Here is an 11,297-nt window from a genome sequence, read left to right as displayed (position 1 = left end):
TGTGCATTTTGCTTAGTCCTTCTGCTCCAGCACTTGTGGAAGTATTGGCTTGAGATGGAACATGCAATGGGCGGGGTCCCTGATTCACTGTGATAAGCAGAATCCCCTTGTTGACTTGTAATAGATATATACTGTGGATGGAAAGACTGTTGTTGTCAAAACTATGTTTTGGAATTGTTTGTTACTACATAATAACCTAGTTCACCCTGACTGATACACCTTCTCAGGAATACTGAGACTGAATTCATTCAACATACAGTCTTTCAAAAGCCCCACTTTTTAAGGAGTCTAAAATCTGAATAGGTCACATATGAATACAATTATTGAGCAAAAAATTTAAAACATAGTCACATCCCTTGCCTCTTGAGTAGTTATCACAAGCAAGAGGATCCTCCTGAAACCGTTAACTTAGTGTGTTCCTGACCAGACCTTCAGGGGTATTTGAAGGAAGGGGAGAGACAGTGGAAAGACACATGTGCAAAGAGAAAGTCATCCAGGTCTCAGCCTCTTCAGGATATCAGTCAGCCTGTGCCAGTTACTTGGAGACCATGGCAAATGAATAGAAACTCAGGAGAATCTACCTCAAGAGATTAATTATGGATTAACTATGGCACCAGGCCCTGTGATTACTGTATCTTGGGGGAAAATTCCTCTATGCATAATGCCTCCTGTCTCAGAGAATGGCTTTTGTAAAATTTAGAAATTGACCGAAGTGGCGTGTCCAGACAGTTATTTGAGATGCCCTTCTTTCCTCTTCTGCATATTCAAACCCTCCTTACTCCCCTCTGCCTTTTGAGGCTTGCATTTCTGCCACACCAGAGTGGAACTGAATGTGAGCTCTGTAGGGCATTGCCTCTACTTTTTCAAGTGAGAGGCATTTCTAGTCCTTTACTACAGTGGCTGTTACCATGGGCTTTTTGTTTTGGAATTGCCTAGACTAGGGGGTCTGCAAACTATAGCCTGGGGGAAGAATCCAATCCACTGCCTTTTTTTAAAATGCTAAAATATAGGTTTACATTTACATTCATATGAAACATAATACTAATTTATTACATTCACCGATAAATGTAATGTTTTTTCAATTTAAATGATTGAAAAAATCATATTTTGTGACATGAAAATTACATGAAAACCAGTCGTGATGTCCATATATCACGTTTTATTGCAGTACAGCCATGCGCATTCATTTCTGCACTGTGTATGGCATCTTTCACATCCTAAGGCACAGTTGAATAGTGGCAACTGAGACGGTATGGCTTACAAAGACTAAAATACTTATTAAAGCTGGCCTTTTACAGGAAAAGTTTGCTGACTTCTAGCCTAAAGCATATGAGTTTTGCCTCTTTCAGCTGATCCCTGACTTGAAACTGTTGTTACTGTCTCTGATGTATTCCTAGGGGCTTGGTGAAAATCAAAACTTTTACAGTGGGTTCTATCTTAGACCTTGCCTTTCCTGTTTTTTGACTTTTTTTTCCCTGGGCTTGACCAACTTCTGATACTTCAGAGGAACAAAACCACTTCCCTCACTACACCTTTGCCTGAAATAATGGGATATGGCCTACTGGTCCATTTTCCTCCATGGTTCCTCTAATCCTTCCAGGAAGGCTCAGCTAAGTTTAAAAAACAAAACAAAACCAAAACCTAACTTCTTAATTTGTTCCATACCCTCTCTTCATAAACAGGGCTAATACTGAAGGATCTGAGTGTCTTTTTACTTCTTCTTTTCTTTATTTCTTTACTTTTTTTTCCTCCTACACCAGACATCTCTTTTCCTAACATGCTCTATTAGATATTTCTACTGTGACTTTTCCTCATAATGAGAGAGATGAAATCAAGGAGTTCTGGCTTTGCCTAAAGCATTAATTGTTGACATCCATCTTGCCTGCCTTCAACTTCCTAAAATGTGTAATTCTACCTAGGAGATATTCTCCCATCAGACTAGCATGTGGTTAGGCCTGGATTCAATATATTATTGTCTTGCTTGGCTTGCCCTTACCATCTCTCTCTCTCTTTGCATCTTAAAGTCCTTACTTTCTAAAATTCCCGGGCTTGTTTCCTCAGGACATAAGTAATACCTGTGTCTGTTTTTTTAAAATTAATTTTTATTGATGTATAGTTGATTTACAATGTTGTGTTAGTTTCAGGTGTACAGCAAAGGGAATCAGTTATGCATATACATGTATCCACTCTTTTTTAGATTCTATTCCCATATAGGTCATTACAGAGTATTGAGTAGAGTTCCTTGTGCTATGTGTCTCTTCTTAAAATAGCTGTTTCATCTTGCCAAACTTACTTAATAAGGTTTCAAGATCTCTGCCCTGACAGCTTCAGTTTTCCCTCTCCAATCTGTCCACATAGTCTGTAATGACCTCGTGTAGCTTTCCTTGTTTTCAGGATGGTTCCCCAATTCCTGATTGACTTTTAACAGCTTTAGTGGGGTGCTTCTGAGCAGTTTTCTGACCTGGGCTTCCTTTGAGGCGTGTACTGATTTGTTAATGGCTGCTGTAACAGAAGTACATACTACAAACTGGGTGACTTAAAACAACAGAAACGTATTGTCTCAATTCTGTAGGCCAGAGTCTGAGATCAAAGTGTGGGCAAGGCTGGTTCCTTCTGAGGTCTGTGAAGGAAGGATCCGCTCCAGGTCTCTCTGTTTGGCTTGCAGATGGCCGTCTTCTCCTTGTGTCTCTTCACATCATCTTCTCCCTAAGTATGTTTGTGTCTTGTGTCCAAATACGACAGTGGTCACATTGAATAAAGTGTCCACCCTACTCCAGTGTGACCACATCTTAATTTAACAAATCACACCTGCAAGGACCCTACCTCCAAATAAGGTCACATTCTGAGGTACTGGCGGTTAGGACTACAATATATGAATTTTGGTGCGGACACAATTCACTCCAAGCTTCTCTCCCATACCTTGGCCCCTCCTCTGTAAGGTTTCTTTGCATCCCAGGTATCCTCTCTTAGTATCATCTTCTCATTTTCTGGTATAATGTTTAAAGACAGGTTGGAATATTTGTCCTTTCTTACTTTTTGGTGTTCTAGACTGGCTTTGAAGATTTCCTATTTTCCTTTTATATTGATTTGGCTTTTTCTCTAGGTCCTTCCCCTTTCTCCTAAAAAGAAAAAAATTGCAGTAAAATGCATAGAAGCTTTACCATCTTAACTATTTTTAAGTGTATAGTTCAGTATACACTGAACTATAAGTATAATAACACTGTTGTGTTTAAATATATTTAACCTTTGATTTACAATTTCATTGAGTTGTTTCTCTTCCTAAAGCCAAGAAGATGACATGTCCTCTATAGAATGCTTACATTCTTCTCTAAATTTATTATAAAAAATTTGATTTAAAGAAACATTGAAAGAAAATACAATAAACTCTCATATACCCACATTCAACAATATTATTTAACTGTATTTGCCATGTCTATCCATATTTATATGTATATTTATATGCATAAGTATACATATATTTAAATATTTTTGTGTTTATGAATGTATATATGTGTATGAAAAAATATATGGTATATAATTTTCTGTACCATCTAAAGTCAAATTATGGAAATCAGGACACTTTGGCCCCTAATATTTTAGCATATATCACATAAAAATAAGGATAATCTCTTACATAACTACAATATCATTATCACACCAAAAAAATGAACTAATTTCCTAACATCATCTGATACTCAATTCATATTCAGATATCCCTCATCTTCTCCAAACTGTCTTTTATTGTTTTTTTGGTTGTTTTTTTGAGAACCATCAAGGCTCATGCATTGCATTCCAATTCTTTTTTTTAATCTATTGAAACACTTTTCACTCTTTTGTATTTGAAGCCAGAATTTCAGTCTCTAAAATATGTAATTAACAAATTATGGTGGACAAGCCAAATGATTTCAAGAGATTTACACTCAATTGTTTTGCTCAATTCTTTCATTCACCCTTGAACTGCTGAAGTTAAAAACAGTTTTGAACTAGAATAGAATAGAATAGGAATAGAACCTGGCTCTGCTGAACTATTGCTGCCTGTTAATACCCAGATGCTTTAATTAAAAGGCCAGTCCTCTGTGATCTATGTGCACTTAACTGTCTTATGTAACATCAACCCCTGGTCTACTGTCCTTCTAATAAATATAGGGAGTAAAAATTATTCCACCAATGCATAATAACCCTGTATAATGAAGTTTTGTATGTCTTGCATGGTATGAAAATACTTTTTTCCAGCAAATTAATGTTTGATTCAGTCACACCTGCTTAGATCTAAGTCTGTGAGAAAAATCTTCTCATTAATGCTAATGGAAACTGGTTTTGTGTCTGTAAACGTCAACCAAAGCATAGTGTGTTGCAGCCTACAACAGTCAATACTCATAAAAGTACTGAGGTTAAGACCTTCTGTCTGCCTTCATCTTTCCATGTGTTGATTGCCCTAATTTAATATAGTATTGATCTCACAAGATTTCCTGATCATTATGGCCATATATTGGGGAGAGGGGAGTTGGAGTGATGATTATTTCTACCTTCCTCTCTTACCCCCTGAATTTAGAACTATTTGAGAAGTAGATTCACGGGTCATTCAGGTGATGGACATATCAGCCTTGTTGTAAAGTAGATTGGAAAATGTGGTTGAATTCACCTTTGGGCTTCCTCTCCCCAAGTTCTAGACCTTGGGTTAACCTGCCTGAGGGAGAGTTTGAGTGTTTAGAGTGACTAGCGTACTCAGAATTTCTGCCTTACCCTCTGTGATCCCCAGCTCTGTGAGCAGACAGAAAAGAAATACATAACTGGGTACTTAAAAAATTGTGAAATATAGGGCTTCCCTGGTGGCGCAGTGGTTGAGAATCCGCCTGCCGATGCAGGGGACGCGGGTTCATGCCCCGGTCCTGGAAGATCCCACATGCCACGCAGCGGCTGGGCCCGTGAGCTGTGGCCGCTGAGCCTGCGTGTCCGGAGCCTGTGCTCTGCAATGGGAGAGGCCACGACAGTGAGAGGCCCGCGTACCAAAAAAAAAAAAAAAAAAAAAAAAAAAAATTGAAATGTAATTTAAATACAGTAAAATTTATCATTTCCAGTGTATAGTTGGATGAGTTTTGACATATATATAGAATAACGTAACCACCATCACAATCAAGATGTATAGCCTTTCTATCACCCCAGGAGGTTCCTTCCCTCTATGCCTTTGCAGTCAGTCTCCCCTCCTTTCTGATCTTACCTCCAGGCCCTGGCAATCCTGATCAGATTTCTGTCCTGACAGTTTTGCTTCTAGAATGTTATATAAATGGAATTGTACAGCACGTAGCCTCCATGTTGTTGCATCTATCAGTATCACTGAGATGTATTCCATTGCATGGATGTATCACTGTTTATCTGTTTGCCAGTTGCTGGGCATTTGGGTTGTTTCAAATTTTGGGCTATTATGAATAAAGCTGCTGTAAACATTTGTCTACAGGTGTTTGTGTGGACTTATGTTTTCATTTCTCTTGAGTAAATTCCCAACAGTGTGATTGTTGGATCATATGGTATTTGTTTAACTGTGTAAGAAATGGTGTACTGCTTTTTAAAGCATTAATGCTACCCAGTGGAGGAACAAGAACCAATGTATGTTGTACTCTAAACACTCACAAGGCAGGTAAATTTTTCACTTGGGGATGAATAAGTGAGGGGTGGGGAGAGAGAATAGAAGTATGAGTTTATTGTAATGATTTCAACCCTGGATGAACATTAGGATATCATAGGAAGCTTTTATAAAGTCTGATGCAAGTTCTCCACTCCACCCCTTCAGAATGAATAGGTTTTTGGTGAAACCTGTATTTTTTTAAAGAGCCCCAGCTAATTCTAATATATAGCAAGGATTGAGAACCACTGCTATAGTGGAAGTTCCCTCGTGGAAACATGATTCCTGTGAAATGGACGTGGCCTCTTAATAACCAAGAGGCCATTTCCTTGATGAAAAAAAATCAGTAATGTGATAAAATTAGTGGTAACTTTAATGTATTACATGAAATGATATGAAACGATAACATTTGGGGCTCTAAATACATTTTAAAATTGTAACATCTTGCATGAATTTTAAAAATGTATTCAAGTAAGAGAACTATAATTTTGAATTATTTAGACCACTTTAAAATCTAATTCAAAATGTTTTGTGTTCTCATATAAAAGTCTCAGCTCTCCTACTCCTTTTCAATATTAAATATATAAAGAGACTTGTAATGATATTTTTGTTTAACTCTGCTGAGTCTCCCAGGGACGTTACCTCTCTTGATTGGTTGAACACATCCCGTTAGGATAAAGATGATTCCGTTTTAAATGACACAATTTCTTTGAGAAATTCTAATTCTAAGCTACTTGTAGACCACGATTTACAAAACAAACCATTGTTTAGTACTTTTGATCTGCTTTGATTTGAAATGAATACCTTTTAAAGCAGCTTTATATATTACTGGGCCCATTTGAAAAACTTTTTACACCGTGTTATGTTCTTTGGGCTTAGTTCTTAGTTCAGAATGTCAGTGTCACTCTAAAAAGTGCTTATTGATTGTCAAAGTAAAGTGTTAATGATTCAGGAAAATATCTCTACTTTTCACAGATGGCTTTCTAGTTTTATTTAGAAGTAAAATAATACAGACAGGCTACTTCAGGGTGATAATTTCCTGAAGCAAAATGAAATAAGTTGACAGATAATAAAGAAATGAAGAGTCTCTCTGGGCATAGGAAACTCCGAATTGGCTGGTCTGGAAAGTTGAAATCCAAGGACAAATTAATAGATCGCATGTTTTGAAATGTCTTTCTATGGAGCATTTATAATGTAAACTGAGGATTACTTAATGATTGTTTGGAATTGCTAACGCTACAGAGAAGGGCAAAAGGAGAGGAAAGAAGAAAGGAAATGTTCTTTATCATGGGTACCATAGTAGCACACTAATTAAGAAAGAAATTAACTATACAAACATTATTATAGCAACATCAATGGAACTTTAAATAAAAGAGAAAAAATCACTCACATTCCTGCTACCTCAGAATCAATCTGTTCTCATTTGTTTTAAGGATTCTTTTGTTCTATTAATTAGGTGGAACATTGTTTATTCACCATTTCCAAACATATAAGGAAGACAGCCCAGGTTTGTTTTGTTTTGTTTTAGTATTGTAATATTGCCAATCTTTATGTAAGTTTAGGAAAAACTTTTGCATTATTTCCTTAGAATAAGTCCATGGAAATAAGATTTCTGAATCAAAGGACATTAACATTTTAATAGTTCTTTACTATGTTAACTCTTCTTTCAAAAATCATTATCATACCTTTTTATTCTATGCAGGTGCAAGTGCACTACCTCATCTGGGTATTCTAATTTGAAATCACATTGGTATAAAGTGGTGCCTTGTTATTTCAATGATTATTTCTTTGATTATTAGGTGGATTGAACATTTCCCCATATTGTGTCTACTAATTATAATTTCTAATTTTAGATGCAAACTCTTTGATTATGCCATATATTCGTTTGTGTCCAGGGAGGCTTAACAGAGTTCTTATGAAATTTTCACAAGTGCATTTTAACGTAGGTATTTACCCTTTGCTTATTTAATTACTATAAATATTATTTTGTCCCTTGTATTTCTTTCCATTAAAAATTTTTTTTTTTAGCACAAATTTTGAATTTTTAATGATAAAATGATTGGTCCTGTCATTTGTAGTTTCTTCTACTGCTTCAAAACTTAGAAAATTATGTCAAACTTAATGTCAACCTCATGTGGCTGTAGTGCATGGAGGGGAAATTAATGGTAGTGGGAGTTGCGTAAGGAAATCAAGACAGAGAGAGCTAAGGTTATACAATAGTTGTTTTTTAAAAAACGTTTTTATTGAAGTACAGTTGATTTACAACACTGTGTTTCTGCTGTACAGCAAGGTGAATCAGTTATACATAAACATATATCCGCTTTTAAATTTTTAAATTAATTAATTTTTGAATTACAGTTAACCTTTATTATTCTTTAAAAATGAACTTTCCACAATATTAATAAATCTCATTTTTAGCTCTGCTTTGAAGTATTGATACCAGTGAAGTAACCTTTTTCTCCTTTGAATCTTTTCTTGTAAAATTTTAGTTTTCTCTTTTTCTAAAATAGGAAGTTCCTTCCAGTTCTTAATAAAGATAAAGGGAGCATTCATGGACTTGAGTAACTGCAGAGGAGCATTATGGTAAACAGATGAATTTCCACAGCTGCCAGCTGTCATTACATCTTCTACCATGGGAACGGAGCCATAGGAGCAAGCCTCATATATTCTGTAACACTCTTTGTTTACTCCTGCTGGGCACAACGTGAGATCACTCTGAAGCAGAGCATCTTGATAATTCTTAAGGCTTTCATTTGTTTCTTGAGGCTGCCACTGTTCTGTTGCTGAAACCCAACAAAGCTTATCATTCCCATCTTGTTTCAAAATGTTCATTAGTGCTTGTCTGGATGAATTTTCATAAATGGTTCCTACGATATTACACAAGTATGGCCTTTCATATGCAGCATTGACCAATTCGCCTCCACCACAGGAAAATTCCTGTATGTTGCTACTCCTAAAGGCCATTGAAAAACATTCGTGTTATTAATCCAGGGGCTGTCATATATTATGAAAACTAGTTCCACAGAGCCACCATTTCATTTAAGAAATTGGTTTATCCATTCATTATTACAATGTTCATTTGCAACCAAAACAACAGCAAGATGCTGGAGTTTTTGAGTTTGCAGTAAATTTTGTGCATAAAGTAACCACTGGGTGGCAAAAACGCCCTTTGCTTTTTCTCTTCCATTTAGATTGAGTACCACATTATTCTCATCAACAGAGAAGTACCTGGGGACCACAGTTGGACCAGTAAAGAAACTGTAATATGTTCTTCCAACAACTAAGTTTCCTTCTCTCTGCTGAGTAGCCACATCAGTGGGCTCGAGTAAACCTTCAAAAATATGCTCCCAAATACAAACCAATGGCAGCTTTGCCCCAGATTTGTACATGGAAGTCTTTTTTCTCTTTTGTGGACTTATTTAATTTCTGAAGTTTGTGTTTTTGCTCATTTTTTTCATCTTCTTCCCAAGGATTCCATTCTTCACTTCTCAAAGTAGATTGTTTTTTCCAGAAGTTTCCCAATTATTTCCTTCTCATCCAGAACCGTTCAATGATGACTAATAAGTAGAGGGCACATTCCTTATCACTGAACTTGCACATAGGTAAAGAAGGCTGGAAAAGATGCTCTGTGTTTTAAGAAGCCTCCTATGAACACCTTCTCATGTGCACATGCCATTGCTCATCTCATTATCATTATCACGTCAGTGCTCTTCCTGTGGCTTTGATGCTGGGCCATTATCTTGAGGGCCAAGAAGTGCAGGTTACTTGGATTTGCCTTTATATAACTGTTTGTGATTGAACCTTCCTTCCGTTTTCGTCTGGGATTCAGCTGATTGAGGCTGGGAATGGCTGGGCTTGGTTTTAGTCTATGGCTTGGGTCCACGTCTGCTCCATATTCTCTCATCCGCTATGGTCAAGCAGTTATTGGAGTAAAGGTTCTGAGCCCCACATCAGGCTTCCCAACCTGGGGGTCTGGCAATGGGAGGAGGAATTCCCAGAGAATCAGACTTTGAAGGCTAGCGGGATTTGATTGAAGGACTTCAACAGGACTGCTAATGTTGGAGGGTCTCCTGCAGAGGTGGGGAGTGGCTGTGGCTCACCGCGGGGACAAGGACACTGGCAGCAGAAGTTCTGGGAAGTACTCCTTAGTGGGAGCCCTCCCGGAGTCCTCCATTGCATCCACTTTTTTAGATTCTTTTCCCATATAGGTCACTACAGAGAATTGAGTAGAGTTCCCTGTGCTATACAGTAGGTACTTACTAGTTATCTAATAGTTGTATTGTTAAATGGAGTGTGTGTGTGTGAGAAACATTTTCCCAGAGAGGAATTATACTGTCCTTCCTGAGAAGTATTAATACTGTTGGCATGGCTGGTACCCACAACGCCCAACTGTGCAATAAGAATGAAGAAGGGAGTGTGGCACTTTCTGAGAAATCTCGCTTCATGGAAGTAGCCACCTCGTTTATTCACATTCAGAATAATTTTGTTTTGTTTTGGTTGCTTGAGATGAATGGTTGTAAATAGAAGTCTAACTAATGCATAGCTTTGGAAAAGAATGAAATCTCACAGTGGTGCAACTGTTGCTAAATAACTTCCTACGTGTCCCCAAAGTGGCCAGTTTCAGAAGAATTGGGGAGATCTCATCTTGCAACATGTTATAACAAAGAAGGAGGGGTTAAGAAATCACACCTCCTCATTGCTACATGCCTGTACTTACAATAACCAAAGATTTTCTGGGATGTCCTTAATTCAGATATTCTTTTTTGTTGATCTAAGGTGCATCCTCCTTGTCCCATCACAGGTCCCAACTTCTGTTCAAAAAGCAGTCACCATAGGAATTCGGCAGCAGATCCTGAGCTGTTCTCACCCCCACTCCTCTCTTCTAATCCATTTTGCTTATTTTCATTAACAGAACAGAACACTTTTATGTGCCAGTTCTCAGTCTCAGAAACTCAAATGGTTCTTTTTTATACATTGCAACAAACCCAAACTTCTTTGGCCATCTTTAAAGACTGCCCTACTTAGGTAAATTTCTTATTCCTGCTTCCTGGACACTCATCTTTTGCTCTAGTCAAGTACCTCTGGTCTCTTTTCCTTGCAGTTGCCCTGTTCATTCCCACCTGTTATCCCATTGCTTTCCTTCTGTCAATCTGTTCCGGCTGCTAGAACAGAATACGATAGACTGGGTGGCTTACTGACAATGGAAATTTATTTCTCACAGTTCTGGAGGCTGGGAAGTCCAAGATCAAGGCAGATTTGGTGTCTGGGGAGAGCCTGCTTCCTGATTCATAGATGTCCTCACATGGTGGAAGGGCAGGGGGGCTCTTTGGGGTCACTTTATAAGGGCACTAATCCCATTCCTGAAGGCTCCACCCTCATGGCCTAATCACCTCCCAAAGCCCTCACCTCCAGATACCATCATATTGGGGATTAGATTTCAACATACGGATTTTGGGGGAACACAAACATTCAATCTATAGCACTTTCTTTGCATAATGCTTTCCTCCTGGAATGCTTTCCCTCCTTTCCTCTCTTAAAACTAGACTCACTTGTCAAGCCCTACATCAAGTCTGACATTAAACAAAACAAAGCACAGTATAGAGCTTACCCTCCCAGGGAAGTTTAGGTGCCATTGCGTAGGTAAGTCTCTGGGCAGAATCTCATCCATCAAAGACTG

The 11,297-nt window shown here is 37.8% G+C and overlaps 1 pseudogene; it reads right to left on the bottom strand.

The window, feature by feature from the left end:
* Nucleotides 1-7,978: 7,978 nt before the first annotated feature.
* On the bottom strand, nt 7,979-8,646 carry LOC131767015 (ribitol-5-phosphate xylosyltransferase 1 pseudogene; annotated as a pseudogene).
* Nucleotides 8,647-11,297: the final 2,651 nt, after the last annotated feature.

Source organism: Kogia breviceps, chromosome 12 (genome assembly GCF_026419965.1).
Source record: "Kogia breviceps isolate mKogBre1 chromosome 12, mKogBre1 haplotype 1, whole genome shotgun sequence".
NCBI classification, from domain to species: Eukaryota; Metazoa; Chordata; class Mammalia; order Artiodactyla; family Physeteridae; genus Kogia; species Kogia breviceps.
This window is presented reverse-complemented; position numbering and strand designations above follow the sequence as displayed.